We start from the raw sequence: 16231 nt of genomic DNA, 5'->3' as shown, positions 1-16231 counted from the left end.
TCACGTCGAGCCGGGTGGAGTAGCCGCGTGGTTTGAGGCGCCATGTCACGGACTGCGTGGCCCCTCCCACCGGAGGTTCGAGTTCTCCCTCGCTCGTGGGTGTGTGTGTTGTTCTTAGCATATGTTAGTTTAAGTAGTGTGTAAGTCTAGGGACCGATGATCCTCAGCAGTTTGGTTCCTTAGGAATTCACACACATTTGAACATTTTTTTCTTTTTAATTTTACGTAGAGATTACACTCCGGATGACAACGTAGTCAAATACTGTATATTTTCATCGTGTCAACTACTGCTATTCAACATGCAGACCGCAACACTAAAGCATGATTTATAACGAGGACTACATCTCTATGGAACTTTGTGTTGTAACAACAGGTTCGGAGCCTCTTCAGAGGGGGAGAAGTTATCGCCGCTGAGCAGCAGACTAGCTTACCCTGAGTATGTAAGGCTGTGTGTGCGTGCGTGTGTGTGTGTCTGTGTGTGTGTGTGTGTGTGTGTGTGTGTGTTTGGCGCTTACGGAGTGTGGCGGGACCGCCAGCAATTTCCGTCTACGGCGGCAACCAGCGCCTGACAGCGGCGCACGCTGCCCGTAATACACGACGCCTGCCTGAGTTACTGCCTCTCCCAGCAGGGGTTCCCTCTGCAGTCTGTAGCACATTTCCATCGCTAGCTAAACAAAGCCACTTGCCCTTCTTGTCAAAGTAACAGCTGTTTCTCAATATTTGCCCCAAATTATGTCGTGACTTATCAATTCTTATGCCTTTCATTACTACGTGTAAAGGTGTCCAACAAATATAGACATTTATGACAACAACACAGCATTGCACTTGCAAAATGCTACATTGGTTACACTGATGTCGGTTTGTGACTCAGTAGAGTCAATTTTAATTTTAAAAACCAAGAGCATCTGTTGCACAGTTTACCTAGATTTACCTAGGTTTCAGTCGGGATAACCCAACCTTCTTAAGAATAAAAGTAACTACAGTTTGTCCATAATGGACATCGTTAAGCTAAAACTACAAATCCAAAAAATTGTCGTCAGACTGTAAAAACTTATCTGAAACTGCCTCGGGCCCACTTCGCGACCGCGATGTGGCACTACTGCACTCGTTCCGTCGTCACGTTTCGGACAAATACAGTGCTGTACGGCAAACATATGTTATTGTAAATTTTCTTCTGTGGTCACGGTTTCCATTTTGTAATGTTAACGTCAATTTTAGTTTACAGAAAGCACTTTTCATGTGTAAAATACTTTCTGCAATATCTCTCCTGTATCTTCCATCCTGACCTATTCTTCTTCCGAGATCAGCTCTTCGAGAGTTTTGTCGAAGTTTAACATTGGGCCCACCATCACGCTTTCCAGCTGTCTACAGCATTGACTTGGTTGTGATACTGCTTTCTTTATTTGTCTGTAACCATGCAACAAGTAAGTTCATACTAAAAGCGTGTGAGCTGTTTACTAACAGTTGTGAAGGTTACTGTCATTATGGAATCACACTAAAAAAAATACTAAAATAAGGATACCAGGAAACGCCGATGGTGAAGACACTCTTCTTTTGTTTTCTTGTCGTCATTCTCCTTCCTGGTTAGGTGGTACCTGTCACGAATTTACCTCATGTTCCAACCTCTTCATTTCAGAGTAGCTCTTGCAACCGTATGCCAGTCTCTGCCTTTCCGTACAGTGTTTACCCTCTACAGTTCCCTCAAGTACTCTGGAAGCTATTACGTGATATCGTGTCAGATGTCCTATTATCCTGTCCCTTATTCTTGTCACCTCCCCCCCCCCCCCCCCCCCCCATGAACCATGGACCTTGCCGTTGGTGGGGAGGCTTGCGTGCCTCAGCGATACAGATAGCCGTACCGTAGGTGCAACCACAACGGAGGGGTATCTGTTGAGAGGCCGGACAAACGTGTGGTTCCTGAAGAGGGGCAGCAGCCTTTTCAGTAGTTGAAAGGGGAACAGTCTGCATGATTGACTGATCTGGCCTTGTAACAATAACCGAAACGGCCTTGCTGTGCTGGTACTGTGAACGGCTGAAAGCAAGGGGAAACAACAGCCGTAATTTTTCCCGAGGGCATGCAGCTTTACTGTATGATTAAATGATGATGGCGTCCTCTTGGGTAAAATATTCCGGAGGTAAAATAGTCCCCCATTCGGATCTCCGGGCGGGGACTACTCAAGAGGATGTCGTTATCAGGAGAAAGAAAACAGGCGTTCTACGGATCGGAGCGTGGAATGTCAGATCCCTTAATCGGGCAGGTAGGTTAGAAAATTTAAAAAGGGAAATGGATAGGTTGAAGTTAGATATAGTGGGAATTAGTGAAGTTCGGTGGCAGGAGGAACAAGACTTCTGGTCAGGTGACTACAGGGTTATAAACACAAAATCAAATAGGGGTAATGCAGGAGTAGGTTTAATAATGAATAGGAAAATAGGAATGCGGGTAAGCTACTACAAACAGCATAGTGAACGCATTATTGTGGACAAGATAGATACGAAGCCCACACCTACTACAGTAGTACAAGTTTATATGCCAACTAGCTCTGCAGATGACGAAGAAATTGAAGAAATGTATGATGAAATAAAAGAAATTATTCAGATTGTGAAGGGAGACGAAAATTTAATAGTCATGGGTGACTGGAATTCGAGTGTAGGAAAAGGGAGAGAAGGAAACGTAGTATGTGAATATGGATTGGGGCTAAGAAATGAAAGAGGAAGCCGCCTGGTAGAATTTTGCACAGAGCATAACTTAATCACAGCTAACACTTGGTTGAAGAATCATGAAAGAAGGTTGTATACATGGAAGAACACTGGAGATACTAAAAGGTATCAGATAGATTATATAATGGTAAGACAGAGATTTAGGAACCAGGTTTTAAATTGTAAGACATTTGCAGGGGCAGATGTGCACTCTGACCACAATCTATTGGTTATGACCTGTAGATTAAAACTGAAGAAACTGCAAAAAGGTGGGAATTTAAGGAGATGGGACCTGGATAAACTGAAAGAACCAGAGGTTGTACAGAGTTTCAGGGAGAGCATAAGGGAACAATTGACAGGAATGGGGGAAAGAAATACAATAGAAGAAGAATGGGTAACTTTGAGGGATGAAGTAGCGAAGGCAGCAGAGGATCAAGTAGGTAAAAAGACGAGGGCTAGTAGAAATCCTTGGGTAACAGAAGAAATATTTAATTAAATTGATGAAAGGAGAAAATATAAAAATGCAGTAAATGAAGCAGGCAAAAAGGAATACAAACGTCTCAAAAATGAGATCGACAGGAAGTGCAAAATGGCTAAGCAGGGATGGCTAGAGGACAAATGTAAGGATGTAGAGGCCTATCTCACTAGGGGTAAGATAGATACTGCCTACAGGAGATAAGAGAACGACTTGTATGAATATCAAGAGCTCAGATGGAAACCCAGTTCTAAGCAAAGAAGGGAAAGCAGAAAGGTGGAAGGAGTATATAGAGGGTCTATACAAGGGCGATGTACTTGAGGACAATATTATGGAAATGGAAGAGGATGTAGATGAAGATGAAATGGGAGATATGATACTGCGTGAAGAGTTTGACAGAGCACTGAAAGACCTGAGCCGAAACAAGGCCCCCGGAGTAGACAACATTCCATTGGAACTACTGACGGCCTTGGGAGAGCCAGTCCTGACAAAACTCTACCATCTGGTGAGCAAGATGTATGAGACAGGCGAGATACCCTCGGACTTCAACAAGAATATAATACTTCCAATCCCAAAGAAAGCAGGTGTTGACAGATGTGAAAATTACAGGACTATCAGTTTAATAAGTCACAGCTGCAAAATACTAACACGAATTCTTTACAGACGAATGGAAAAACTAGTAGAAACCAACCTCGGGGAAGATCAGTTTGGATTCCGTAGAAACACTGGAACACGTGAGGCAATACTGACCTTACGACTTATCTTAGAAGAAAGATTAAGGAAAGGCAAACCTATGTTTCTAGCATTTGTAGACTTAGAGAAAGCTTTTGACAATGTTGACTGGAATACTCTCTTTCAAATTCTAAAAGTGGCAGGGGTAAAATACAGGGAGCGAAAGGCTATTTGCAATTTGTACAGAAACCAGATGGCAGTTATAAGAGTCGAGGGACATGAAAAGGAAGCAGTGGTTGGGAAGGGAGTAAGACAGGGTTGTAGCCTCTCCCCGATGTCGTTCAATCTGTATATTGAGCAAGCAGTAAAGGAAACAAAAGAAAAATTCGGAGTAGGTATTAAAATGCATGGAGAAGAAATAAAAACTTTGAGGTTCGCCGATGACATTGTAATTCTGTCAGAGACAGCAAAGGAGTTGGAAGAGCAGTTGAATGGAATGGACAGTGTCTTGAAAGGAGGATATACGATGAACATCAACAAAAGCAAAACAAGGATAATGGAATGTAGTCTAATTAGGTCGGGTGATTCTGAGGGAATTAGATTAGGAAATGAGGCACTTAAAGTAGTAAAGGAGTTTTGCTATTTGGGGAGCAAAATAACTGATGATGGTCGAAGTAGAGAGGATATAAAAAGTAGGCTGGCAATGGCAAGGAAAGCGTTTCTGAAGAAGAGAAATTTGTTAACATAGAGAATTGATTTAAGTGTCAGGAAGTCATTTCTGAAAGTATTTGTATGGAGTGTAGCCATGTATGGAAGTGAAACATGGACGATAAATAGTCTGGACAAGAAGAGAATAGAAGCTTTCGAAATGTGGTGCTACAGAAGAATGCTGAAGATTAGATGGGTAGATCACATAACTAATGAGGAAGTATTGAATAGGATTGGGGGGAAGAGAAGTTTGTGGCACAACTTGACCAGAAGAAGGGTTCGGTTGGTAGGACATGTTCTGAGGCATCAAGGGATCACCAATTTAGTATTGGAGGGCAGCGTGAAGGGTAAAAATCGTAGAGGGAGACCAAGAGATGAATACACTAACCAGATTCAGAAGGATGTAGGCTGCAGTAGGTACTGGGAGATGAAGAAGCTTGCACAGGATAGAGTAGCATGGAGAGCTGCATCAAACCAGTCTCAGGACTGAAGACCACAACAACAGCAACATCTTCATGTCAGTGTTTTCGGTATATTCCTTTCCTCACGGATTCTGAGGGGAAGCTCCTCTTTCCGTATCTTATCAGTTCACCCAATTTTCGACAATCTTCTGTAGTACCATTTCTCAAATGTTCCGATTCTCTCCTGTTACGATTTTCCCACAGCCCATGCTTCACTACCATACTGTGCTCCAAACATAAATTCTCACAAGTTTCTTCCTCAAATTAATGCATATGTTGATACTAGCAGACTTCTCTTGGCTAGGAATGCCATTTTTGCCAGTGCTAGTCTGCTTTTGATGTCCTCTTTGCTCCTTCCATTATGGGTTACTTTACGCAGTAGAATTCCTTAACTTCATCTACATCATGATCACCAATCCTGATGTTAAATTTCTCACTTTTCCCATTTCTGCTACTTTTCAGTACTTTCGTCTTTCTTCTACTTACTCGCAATCCATATTCTGTAATCAGTACACTGTTCATTCCATTCGGCAGTTCGTGAAATTTTTCTTCACTTTCAGCGAATCTTATCATTGATATCCTTTCACCTTGAATTTTAATTCCACTCTTGAACCTTTCTTTTATATCCATCTTTGCTTCTCCGATGTAGAATTTAACAGTAGGGGCGAAAAACTACATCCCTGTATTACACCCTTTTTAATCGGAGCAGTTCGTTCGTGGGCGTCCACTCTAATTCTTCCCTCTTGGCTCTTGTACATATTATATATTACCCATCTATCCGAAAAGCTTACCCCTATTTTTCTCAGAATTAAGAGCATCCTGCACCATTTTATATTACCTAACGCTTTTTCCAGGTCGACAAATCCTATGAACGTGTCTAGATTTTTTTGTCGTTTGCTTCCATTATCAACCGAAACTTCAGCATTGCCTCTCTGTTGCTTTCACCTGTCACTGATCGTCATCTAACACATCCTTAGTTTTCGTTTCCATTCTTCTGTATATTGTTCTTGTCAGCATATTGGATGCATGAACCATTAAGGTGACTGTGCGATAATTCTCGCACTCGTCAGCTCTCACGGTCTTTGTAATTATGTGGATGGTGTTTTCCGAATGACAGAACGTATATCTCCAGACTCATATATTCTACACACCAACGTAAATCGTCGTTCTCTTGCCACTTTTCCCAATGATTTTAGAAATTGTGATGGAATATTATCTATCCCTTCTGCCTCATTCGTTTTTAAATCTTCCAAAGCTCCTTTAAATTTTGATTCTAATGCGGTATCCCCTACATCTTCAAGATCATCTCCCCTTTCTTCTTCAATCGCATCAGACAAACTTTTCTCTCATAACGACCTTTAGTGTACTCCTTCCATCTATCAACTCTCTCGTGTGAATTTAACATTGAATAATACTAACTTATGTAGTTAAAAGCGTTCCACACTGATGAACTGAGCACTCTAGTAAAGGCAGTCTGAACTGAAAAATGTAGATACTTGCAAACATAAAGTAGGACCACTGTATCTGTACAGTAAGTGGAACATTTGATAAACAACGATGGTGATGATAATAGCTAATGTGTTTTAAAGCGTTCCAAACTGGTGGACTGAGTATACTAGTAAAGACTGAATTGAAAAATGCAAATACTTTCAAATATAAATTGGCGCTATTGTACTTGTGTATTAAATGGAACATTTGATAAAATTTCTTGATTACAATTAGTCGCTAATACGCTTTCGTTGGAACTTTCAACACCACCTTTGTTTTTAGTTCAAATGGTTTCACTCTTTCTGTGGTAGTTTCTATATTCATTCTTCAATTATAAATTTAGAAAATGTTATTTTGGCACCTGTTGATTCTCAGTTTATCACTGCCGTTAGGGTTATGAGACTTACATTACGCTTTATTTTCAGTCGTCCGTTACCACTTACTCTCCGTTTCCGTGATAGTCGATCGCGTTTAGCTAGTCATCACGACCTGTCCAGAGTAACAATAGTAAAAATCTGCAGCTTGTGCGCCTATTGTACACAGCAGGCCGACGGGTTGTTCGATATACGTGGGACCTAGCATATCCCTTCCCTACCTAGCCTCTTCCTTAGTTTCAAAGGAGCGATGTGAACATATTGTTAATGCTGATAAATTTATTGTGTTTATTGTATTCATATTATGCACCTGGAGTTGTTCACGAGACTTTGTACAGTTCTGATTCTTAAGACCGCGACTACAGTTGACTCGTCTGCCATGTTTGTAGTTTTGTTGCCGCTCTGGTTAAACAGAGCGTTGCCCCGGGTGCACCATCTTGGAGGTTATATTCGCTTGGTGTTGGCACTTCTAAACACCAGATCAAACACTGGAACACATTTTGGACGACGACCAGAAAGGAAATTCACCTGCAAACACTACGTAGATGCAACATCTGCAGCTATTAACTGGCTAGATTCTTTGAATATCCAACTATGGTGAAAAATGGATATCTCAACTTCTTTTAGCTACTGGTGGTTACACAGCTTCCATTACTGCTTATACATGCATGCAAATGTACTTGTTCATGTATCTGTTTTACTGATTCGTACCGTTTTACCTTATTTCGTATCAAATGAACTGTATACACTTGTAAGAAGACAACTGTATAGCTCATACTCTTAAAAAATAACTAAAGTTACGGGTCTTCCATTAAATCGATTCATTGTTTTTATAATTAATGCTACTTATTCATTTTGAGCTTACGTTCAAATTATCTTCACCTATTTTTATGGCGAAACTACATTTCCTGAAATTATGTCCAATGTAATGACTTATGTATTACCTCATAAATAGAAAATGAATAATAATAGTTACAAAGCAAAAAAAATATTATTTTATGCTCATAGTTGTCTATCGGTTTCTTAATATGACTTTGCCTAGAGATCCGTTAGGGAATAGAGAAACCGTTTAAATATACGCTGATAGGAGCTGCACCCAGAAGGACTCGAGCGATCCACTGCACAGTGGCTTGCTGTGTCGCGCGAAACCATCTGTGCGAAAGATTACTTTTGCATGGTCAACCACGCAAGCAGCGAGCGTGGGTAGGGCTGTGACGGTTTGCTCGTCCATTTAAGTAAGGATGACAGTTATTGAACTGCATGAAATAAAATCATCATATCTTCTGAATGGTTTGGTCTAGCGACGAAGCCCACTTTCGTTTGGATAGGTTCGTAAATAAGCAAAATTGGTGCCTTTTTGGGACTGAGAATCTGGTTTTCGCGATCAACACGTCTCTTCGCCCTAAATAGGTGACTGTTTGGTGTCGAATGTCCAGTAACGGAATAATCGGTGCGATATTCCTTGATGACACGGTGACTACCGAATTTTACATCAAGTTTCGGAAGATGATGTCATCCCCATTAACCAAAATAACCCTGATTTCGACAAGATGTGGTTCATGCAAGACCCCATAGAAGCAGGAATGAGTTTGATGCCTGGAGGAGCGCTCTGGGGACCGCATTCTGGCTCTGGGGTACGCAGAGGCTACTGGCGTGGGCCTCGATTGGCCCCCGTACTCTCCGGATCCAAACACATGCGGCTCCTTTTTGTGGGGCTTTATTAAAGACGACGTGTGCAGCAATAACCCCAAAACCAATACCGAGCTGAAAAGAGCCATTCGGGAGATCATCAACAGGATTGGTTTCCTACACTTTAGCGGGTCATGCAGAATTTCGCTATTCGTCTGCTCCACGTCATCGTCAATGATGGCAGGCATAACGAACATGTCAGAACCTAAATCCGAACATCTGTAGCAACATTTACATGTTAAATAAAGGGTGTGCACGCCATTGTTTGTAACTAATTTAAGTTTTCTTCGTATAGTTAAATGATAAGGGACGCTGGCAAATAGGATAGCGTGTGGCGTCACCAGAGTGTCACATGCGCGTGCACATGTCCAGGTGACACGTTCGACAGCGGGTTGCTCAGCTAGAATAGGTCGAGAGGGGTCTCATCGGGGGGCTGTGGGAGGCTGGTGTAGTGTAACGACGTAAGTTTTGTATAAATGATTTTCTTTGGACATATGACCATGTGCAGACTTCGTCACCTACGTCAGTTACAACACACTTCAAAATTATTTAAACTCTTTTTAAATTGTCTCTGAATGGTTCTTGAACGAAACTGTAAAACATCATTTGAGTCGTATGCGCAGAATTACGTCACTCAGTCCAATTGGTTTGCGCAAACTTTTTCAATTTAGATGTCGTTTGTTTCTCCTCAGAAACGATATTACTGCAAGTTCTCTGCTTTAATAGATATTAGAACCACATTGAATGGACTTTCAAGACTCAAACTCGCGATGAACGTTGTCAAAAATTAATAATCTTGTCAAATAAATTACTTAACATAATTTTTCATAAATAAATTCTCGGAACACGTATTTAAACTTTTGTAGTATACACTAGTTTATTATCTTCCTATATATAGACGTGAACCTGAGCCTTGACAAGATAGGACCGAACATTTACAACACGATTAAACTTTCTATGACGTCATTGTTGTACAAACATTACAAACTCTTATTTTTTTTTCAATTTTTAGAAGCACGACGCAACAACTCGGTTTCAGGATCTTCTGTTGCTCTTTGGCTGTCGACCCGCGACGTATAGTGGCCAGCAATTTTCTCTCTGGTCCCGGCAGTGAAGATGCTGTCTCCGTTCGTTGCGCCGCCCTCTCCGTACATGAAACATAAAAAATAAATACAAAACTTTAGATAATTCACAGCCATTACAAATATTACAAAAATACATAAACAAAACAGTAAATCAAACTTTTATTCACCTGCAAACTGGGCTGACACTGGTGGATGGGTGACGCTTCAATTTAGCGTCCCACTACACTGGATGGCTCCACCGTCGTATTGCGCGCCTCACCGGTCTTACGGACACCACCATTGCCTGTTGTTGACAACAATGGATACAGGAACTTACATGCCCTACAAGTAGGGCCTGGATCTCCGACATACGTCACAAGGGGGGGATCGACGAATTGTCCGCCACGTGCGAACAGACCCAAAGGCAATGATAGAGGCCAATCAGCGGGCTGTCCTGCCTTGTATGCATCATACCCTGAATGCATATACTACTGGCAAGTGGTTGTATGACGCAGGGCTCATTGCGTGCCGACGGTTACAACACCTGCCACTCACACCCACTCAGCGTCGCGCCCGACTCGCCTGGTGTCGCCAAGAACGTCCACGGGTCCCTGCAGACCGGCGACGGATCATCTTTACTGACGAATCCTGCTTCTTCCTTCAAGGCGACGACTACGTGGTCTGTGTCTTAAGGCGCAGTGGAGAGCGTCACGAAGTGGTCTCGCATCACACGTCTCGCCAGCATAGTGTGATGGTGTGGTGAATAATATCTTACGGAGCCCGTTCACTGCTAGTGCTCCTAGCGGGCCCCATGACAGCCTTACGGTACTTGAGGAGATCCTGCCACCTGTGGCTCTGCTATTCCTGAACGCCCATGACTGCCTTATTTCAACAGGACAACGCTCGTCATCATACCGCTCCACTTCTCGTGCTTACCTTGCAGCTGTGGACTACTCTGCCATGGCCAGCCGCATGGCTGATCTCCCTCCAACGTGTGGAGTGCCGTGGAGCGTCCCATCAAGGCAGGACCTCCACCCACCAGTCTGCGGGAACTACCCGCTCAGGTGCAAATGGCAAGGGATGGAGTACGACTGAAGTCCATCCGAGACCTGGATGACACTATGCCACGTAGTTTTGATGGTTGTGCTCACATCCATGATGGCGTGATGCCATTCTAACATGTACGTGTTGTTGCCTTGCAGAGCAGTACATTTCGATCTTTCAAAGTTGAAAGTGTAATAATTTCCTATATCTAGTACTATCCATCTCCCTGTCAACCGTGATCGCAATCTGCCTTTTCCTTCTGACTACAGCTTTTTTAATGCCGATCAGTGTAGATAATTACGTGCAGTTCTAATTACGGTACTTTCACTGGATAGCACGCTTGGATCAAAGATTTAACACGCAATGGGTAAATCCCAACAACACATGAAATTAATGAAATATCACAATGGATAAGGCAAAAGCCAAGCATTCATACCAGTGAAGGCAACGAACTACGTATTGTGTCGTTGTAAATCACGTGTCCCACTTTGTATTACATACCTGTCCATCTTTCACGCTAAGTGCCATGTAGTTTGCATATTTATCACACCTAACTAACAAAGTGTAGGAGTACAGAACAGTATCAGATGATAGAAAATCAATTATAGAAACACGGTAATTCTCTTTATAATGAATGATGACCATTTATTTATAGAAACAAATGAAACATGTAGGATCGTCACCAACAGATCTGTATAGCAATTTTATCGGATAGAAATTCATATTACGATTATGAATACGTTAATACAAAAGATTGTTATTTGGAGGTCACTTAGGATCTTATTATAATTGAGCTACAGGGATATGGGGAATGAGAAATGGATTGAGACTCGCATCAAAGAGACTATGACTCCAAGATGTCACCACAAAGAATCACAAAGTTTGATGTTCGCACCAATTTCGCACCGATTTATTTTTCTCCCACTGACTGTTAAAGCAACCAGGGAAACAAAGAAGAGGTCATTAACCGACATTATTAAAAGTGCATGCAATTTCAATCAGTTTGTTAAAAATCGAAAAAAGAAAATTTCGAAATTTGTGATTAGGTCCTATGGGCCCAAACTGCTGAGGTCATCGGACCCAAGGCTTATACTCTCAATCTAACTTAAACTAATTTGCGCTAAGGACAACACACAACCATGCCCGTGGGACGACTCGAAGGTTCGACGGGGGAACCCGCGCAAACCGTGACAAGGCGTCCTAGACAGCGCTGCTACCCTGCTCGGCTCGAAAAAATAGATTAACAACAGTAATTCCCCGTGGATGTTTGGGTTTGGTCGATACAGAATTTCACTGGCTACACAAACCATGTGATTACTATATAGAAGCTAGGAGATTATGAACGCATTAAGGCATGGTACACAATAAGTGTAATGCTAAACACAAAGGACGATCATTTGAAAACGGCATTACCTTTACAAGAAATTCTCCACAAAACACAAACACCATTAAATAAATAGACTTAACAATAAATACTGAAGGCACACGATTCTGAAATCGTGGTGTGGTGATTCGAGTTCCTACAAAGTCGAGACTACCAAAATACTCCTACACAACTTTGATTAATGTCGAAACAGAACAGACTGCACATGCCTAAAAACTTAAACAAATACATTCAAGTATCTCGGCCCACACAGAAACGAGCCAGCTCACGTGAGCACAGTCACTCCTTTACCTGGCCAGCGACGCTGTCAAGCGCGGCGCCCAGCCGGAAACGGTCCCACTTTGAAACCGCGTGGCGATGGGGAGAGTTGACTCTGACCATCTACTGCACTACAAAATTCTGAACCTAATGTTTATCTTTGGCTCTGCTCTCAACTTTCTTTCTTTGCGAAGCTGCCCCACCAAGTTATCTTGACAATAATTTCAGAGCATCCATGCCAAATATGGTTGCCTGCAAAAACATTAGAACTACAGCCACAATCATTACTAAATGGGATTGAATTATCATCATCATCATCATCATCATCATTTAAGACTCATTATGCCTTTCAGCGTTCAGTCTGCAGCGTAGTCCCCTGATAAAATTCCTCCATGATCCCCTATTCAGCGCTAACATTGGTGCCTCTTCTGATGTTAAGCCTATTACTTCAAAATCATTCTTAACCGAATCCAGGTATCTTCTCCTTGGTCTACCCCGACTCCTCCTACTCTCTACTGCTGAACCCATGAGTCTCTTGGGTAACCTTGCTTCTCCCATGCGTGTAACATGACCCCACCATCTAAGCCTGTTCGCCCTGAGTGCTACATCTGTAGAGTTCATTCCCAGTTTTCCTCTGATTTCCTCATTGTGGACACCCTCCTGCCATTGTTCCCATCTGTCAGTACCTGCAATCATCCTAGCTACTTTCATATCCGTAACCTCAACCTTGTTGATAAGGTAACCTGAATCCACTCAGCTTTCGCTCCCATACAACAGAGTTGGTCGAAAGATTTCATGGTGCACAGATAACTTAGTCTTGGTACTGACTTCCTTCTGGCAGAAGGGAGTAGATCGCAGCTGAGCGCTCACTGCATTAGCTTTGCTACACCTCGCTTCCAATTCTTTCACTATGTTGCCATCCTGGGAGAATATCCATCACAACTAAGTCATCCGCATATGCGAGACTGCTTGTTTTGTGTTCACATATCTTAATCTCACCCAGCCAGTCTATTGTTTTCAACATATGATCCATAAATAATATAAACAACAGTGGAGACAGGTTGCAGCCTTGTCTTACCCCTGAAACTACCCTGAACCATGAACTCAATTTACCGTCAACTCTAACTGCTGCCTAACCTTTAATTGCTTGCAAAAGTTTGCCTCCTATTCCATAATCTCGAAGAACAGACAATAACTTCCTCCTAAGAACCTGCTCATATGCCTTTTCTAGGTCTATAAAGCATAGATACAATTCCCTGTTCCACTTGTAACACTTCTCCATTATTTGCCGTAAGCTAAAGATCTGGTCCTGACAGCCTCTGAGAGGCCTAAACCCTCACTTATTTTCATCCAGTTTGTCCTCAACTAATACTCGCACTTTCCTTTCAACAATACCTGAGAAGATTTTACCCACAACGCTGATTAAAGAGATACCTCTGTAGTTATTACAATCTTTTCTGTTTCAGTGTTTAAAGATTGGTGTGATTACTGCTATCGTCCAGTCTGATGGAACCTGTCCCGACTCCCACGCCATTTCAGTTATCCTGTGTAGCCATTTAAGACCTGAAATTCCACTGTATTTGATGAGTTCCGACTTAATGGACAGAAAATGATATTTATTGGTATATCAACGAGCAGATTGATCCAGCCGCTCTCCAGAGGCCAGGAGTAACTCGAATAGAACAACATGCATCACCAAACCCAGGACACAAGTATGCAAGATTAATCGCAAGTCCTACGGTTATGTAAGATTCTGAGTGAAACGTTTCAATAGGTTACAATGAAATTTTGTTAGTTGTAAATTACTTTTCTATACGTTTAGTACTCAGATATGCCCTTTCAGATGTAACAACTGAAAATCTAGCATTTGTACGATATTTTAATAATTGTATTATTTAATAACATAAAGTACGTAATGAGTCAAATTTCAACAACAAAATCATTGCATAAAGTCACTAAAATAATTTATTTGTTTCACGATAAGTTTCAATTGAGAGTGAGATATTGAACTGTCAAAACGAGTCCTGGAAGAAAGAAATTGGATAAAAGTAGACAATGCGTTTCATTTCTTACTTTATGATAATGCTGTTCACGGTGGAATACGTGTACCTAAAGTATTTCTTTTGAACGGATATATCTGACTGCTTCCACTAACTCAGGAAGTTGTATGTACTGAAGAGCATTTAAGATGTTTCTTGGGCAAGGAAGTAAACCATTTTTGTAAAAGGTGAAAACAGAGCTGGAACAATAAACCGGAAAGCTGTAACTACATACTGGTTGCGAATGGATTATTTTTGGGAAACCAGCTTATAAATTGGGAACATAAGGAAATAACATCTACGCTTAGGGACAAGGGTTCTTCAGAAAAAAAAAAACGGTCAGGCAAAGCTCACAATAGGTATCCCTTCCTTTTGCAAATAAGGTATGACAGCTCAACGTAAATGTATATAAGGGCCGGCCGGAGTGGCCGTGCGGTTCTAGGCGCTACAGTCTGGAACCGAGCGACCGCTACGGTCGCAGGTTTGAATCCTGCCTCGGGCATGGATGTGTGTGATGTCCTTAGGTTAGCTAAGTTTAATTAGTCCTAAGTTCTAGGCGACTGATGACCTCAGAAGTTAAGTCGCATAGTGCTCAGAGCCATTTTGTATATAAGGTAACTCATGCGGGATCAGATTATACAGTTTCACGAAATATTACTACAGTATTATTTGTGATAGTCCACACCAAACAGGAAGGCACAAAATGGTGGTGAAAACTTTCTCTTAACAACACATACTTTGAACGACAGTGAGATTATGTCACCTAAGGCAGAGCTTGACGCCCTCAAAATGCAGGCGTAGAATATAGGCTAAGTTTACTGCGGGGAGCCGTGAGACGTCCAGTCTTAAGGTAGATATAATATGCATTCCAATATTTCAAACATGTAGTTTCTGAACAATTCCTTAATAAAGTAGTACTGATTTTATCAAATCGCGCATGCATCGAAATAAGAGAAAAACCTTTATGTACTTCTAGACTAGAAATGAATTCGGTGACCTTCATTTCAATAAATGGATGGAACAGTTTCTCAGGAACGTGCATCGTAGGCTTCTCTTAATATGTCAGCGACGCCGTCCCGAAGTCGACAAAGTGAAAGCTTGCACTAGAGGTCAAAGACCAACTTTGTTCGAAGCACAACAGTCCCACGACGCTCTACTGCTGCCTTTTCGCGGCATCGGTAACCTGCTCCTTCCTTCATTCATCTTATTTGTCCTCAGCTTCATAGTCGCGCCTTCACATTCTCTTAGCCGGTTCCTCCGTCCTTTGTACCCTCTCTGCCAGCATTTCATCTTCTTTCCGTCTTCACCTCTTCGCCATTCTCCTTCTACCTCTCTCTAAAACACACATGAACAGTGACGGAAAGATAGAGAGTGAGAAAGAGAGAGGGAGACAGAGAGAGAGAGAGCTCAGGGGCGTCTGGAATTTTTCATTTCTGTTGGTAGACGTTATTTCTTTTATCGGCGTTATCAATTGCTGCAATGCGTGCACCTCAGCTACTCATATGCCCTCCAGCCAATATAACAACAAGGAACTGAGAAGAAAGGGAAATGTCTTATTATAGGAAGTAGTGTAACTCATGGCACCCTTCTATACGCTCGAAATTCCCTTGGTATTCGTTCCCTCGCCTCCGTTTTCGTCTCGACCTACAGTGGTGCGCAGGCGTGACCGTATTTTATCGTCGCCTGCCTGGCTCACTGCGCCAGGAATCCTCAATAATAGCTGCGGTAAATCACGAACTGGATGGATATCACCTGTGCCGCGCTGTGCCACACGATACGCCGTCTCCCTGTTTCTTGCGTCTCAGTTGTATCGCATTAGACAAAGCAGAAAAAGTAGATGCAACAATCTGTTTACAGAAAAAGGAAATAAGTTGTAGA

Source organism: Schistocerca americana, chromosome 1 (assembly GCF_021461395.2).
Source record: "Schistocerca americana isolate TAMUIC-IGC-003095 chromosome 1, iqSchAmer2.1, whole genome shotgun sequence".
Classification (NCBI taxonomy): domain Eukaryota; kingdom Metazoa; phylum Arthropoda; class Insecta; order Orthoptera; family Acrididae; genus Schistocerca; species Schistocerca americana.
The sequence above is the reverse complement of the archived record's forward strand: the minus strand, read 5'-3'. Positions refer to the sequence as shown.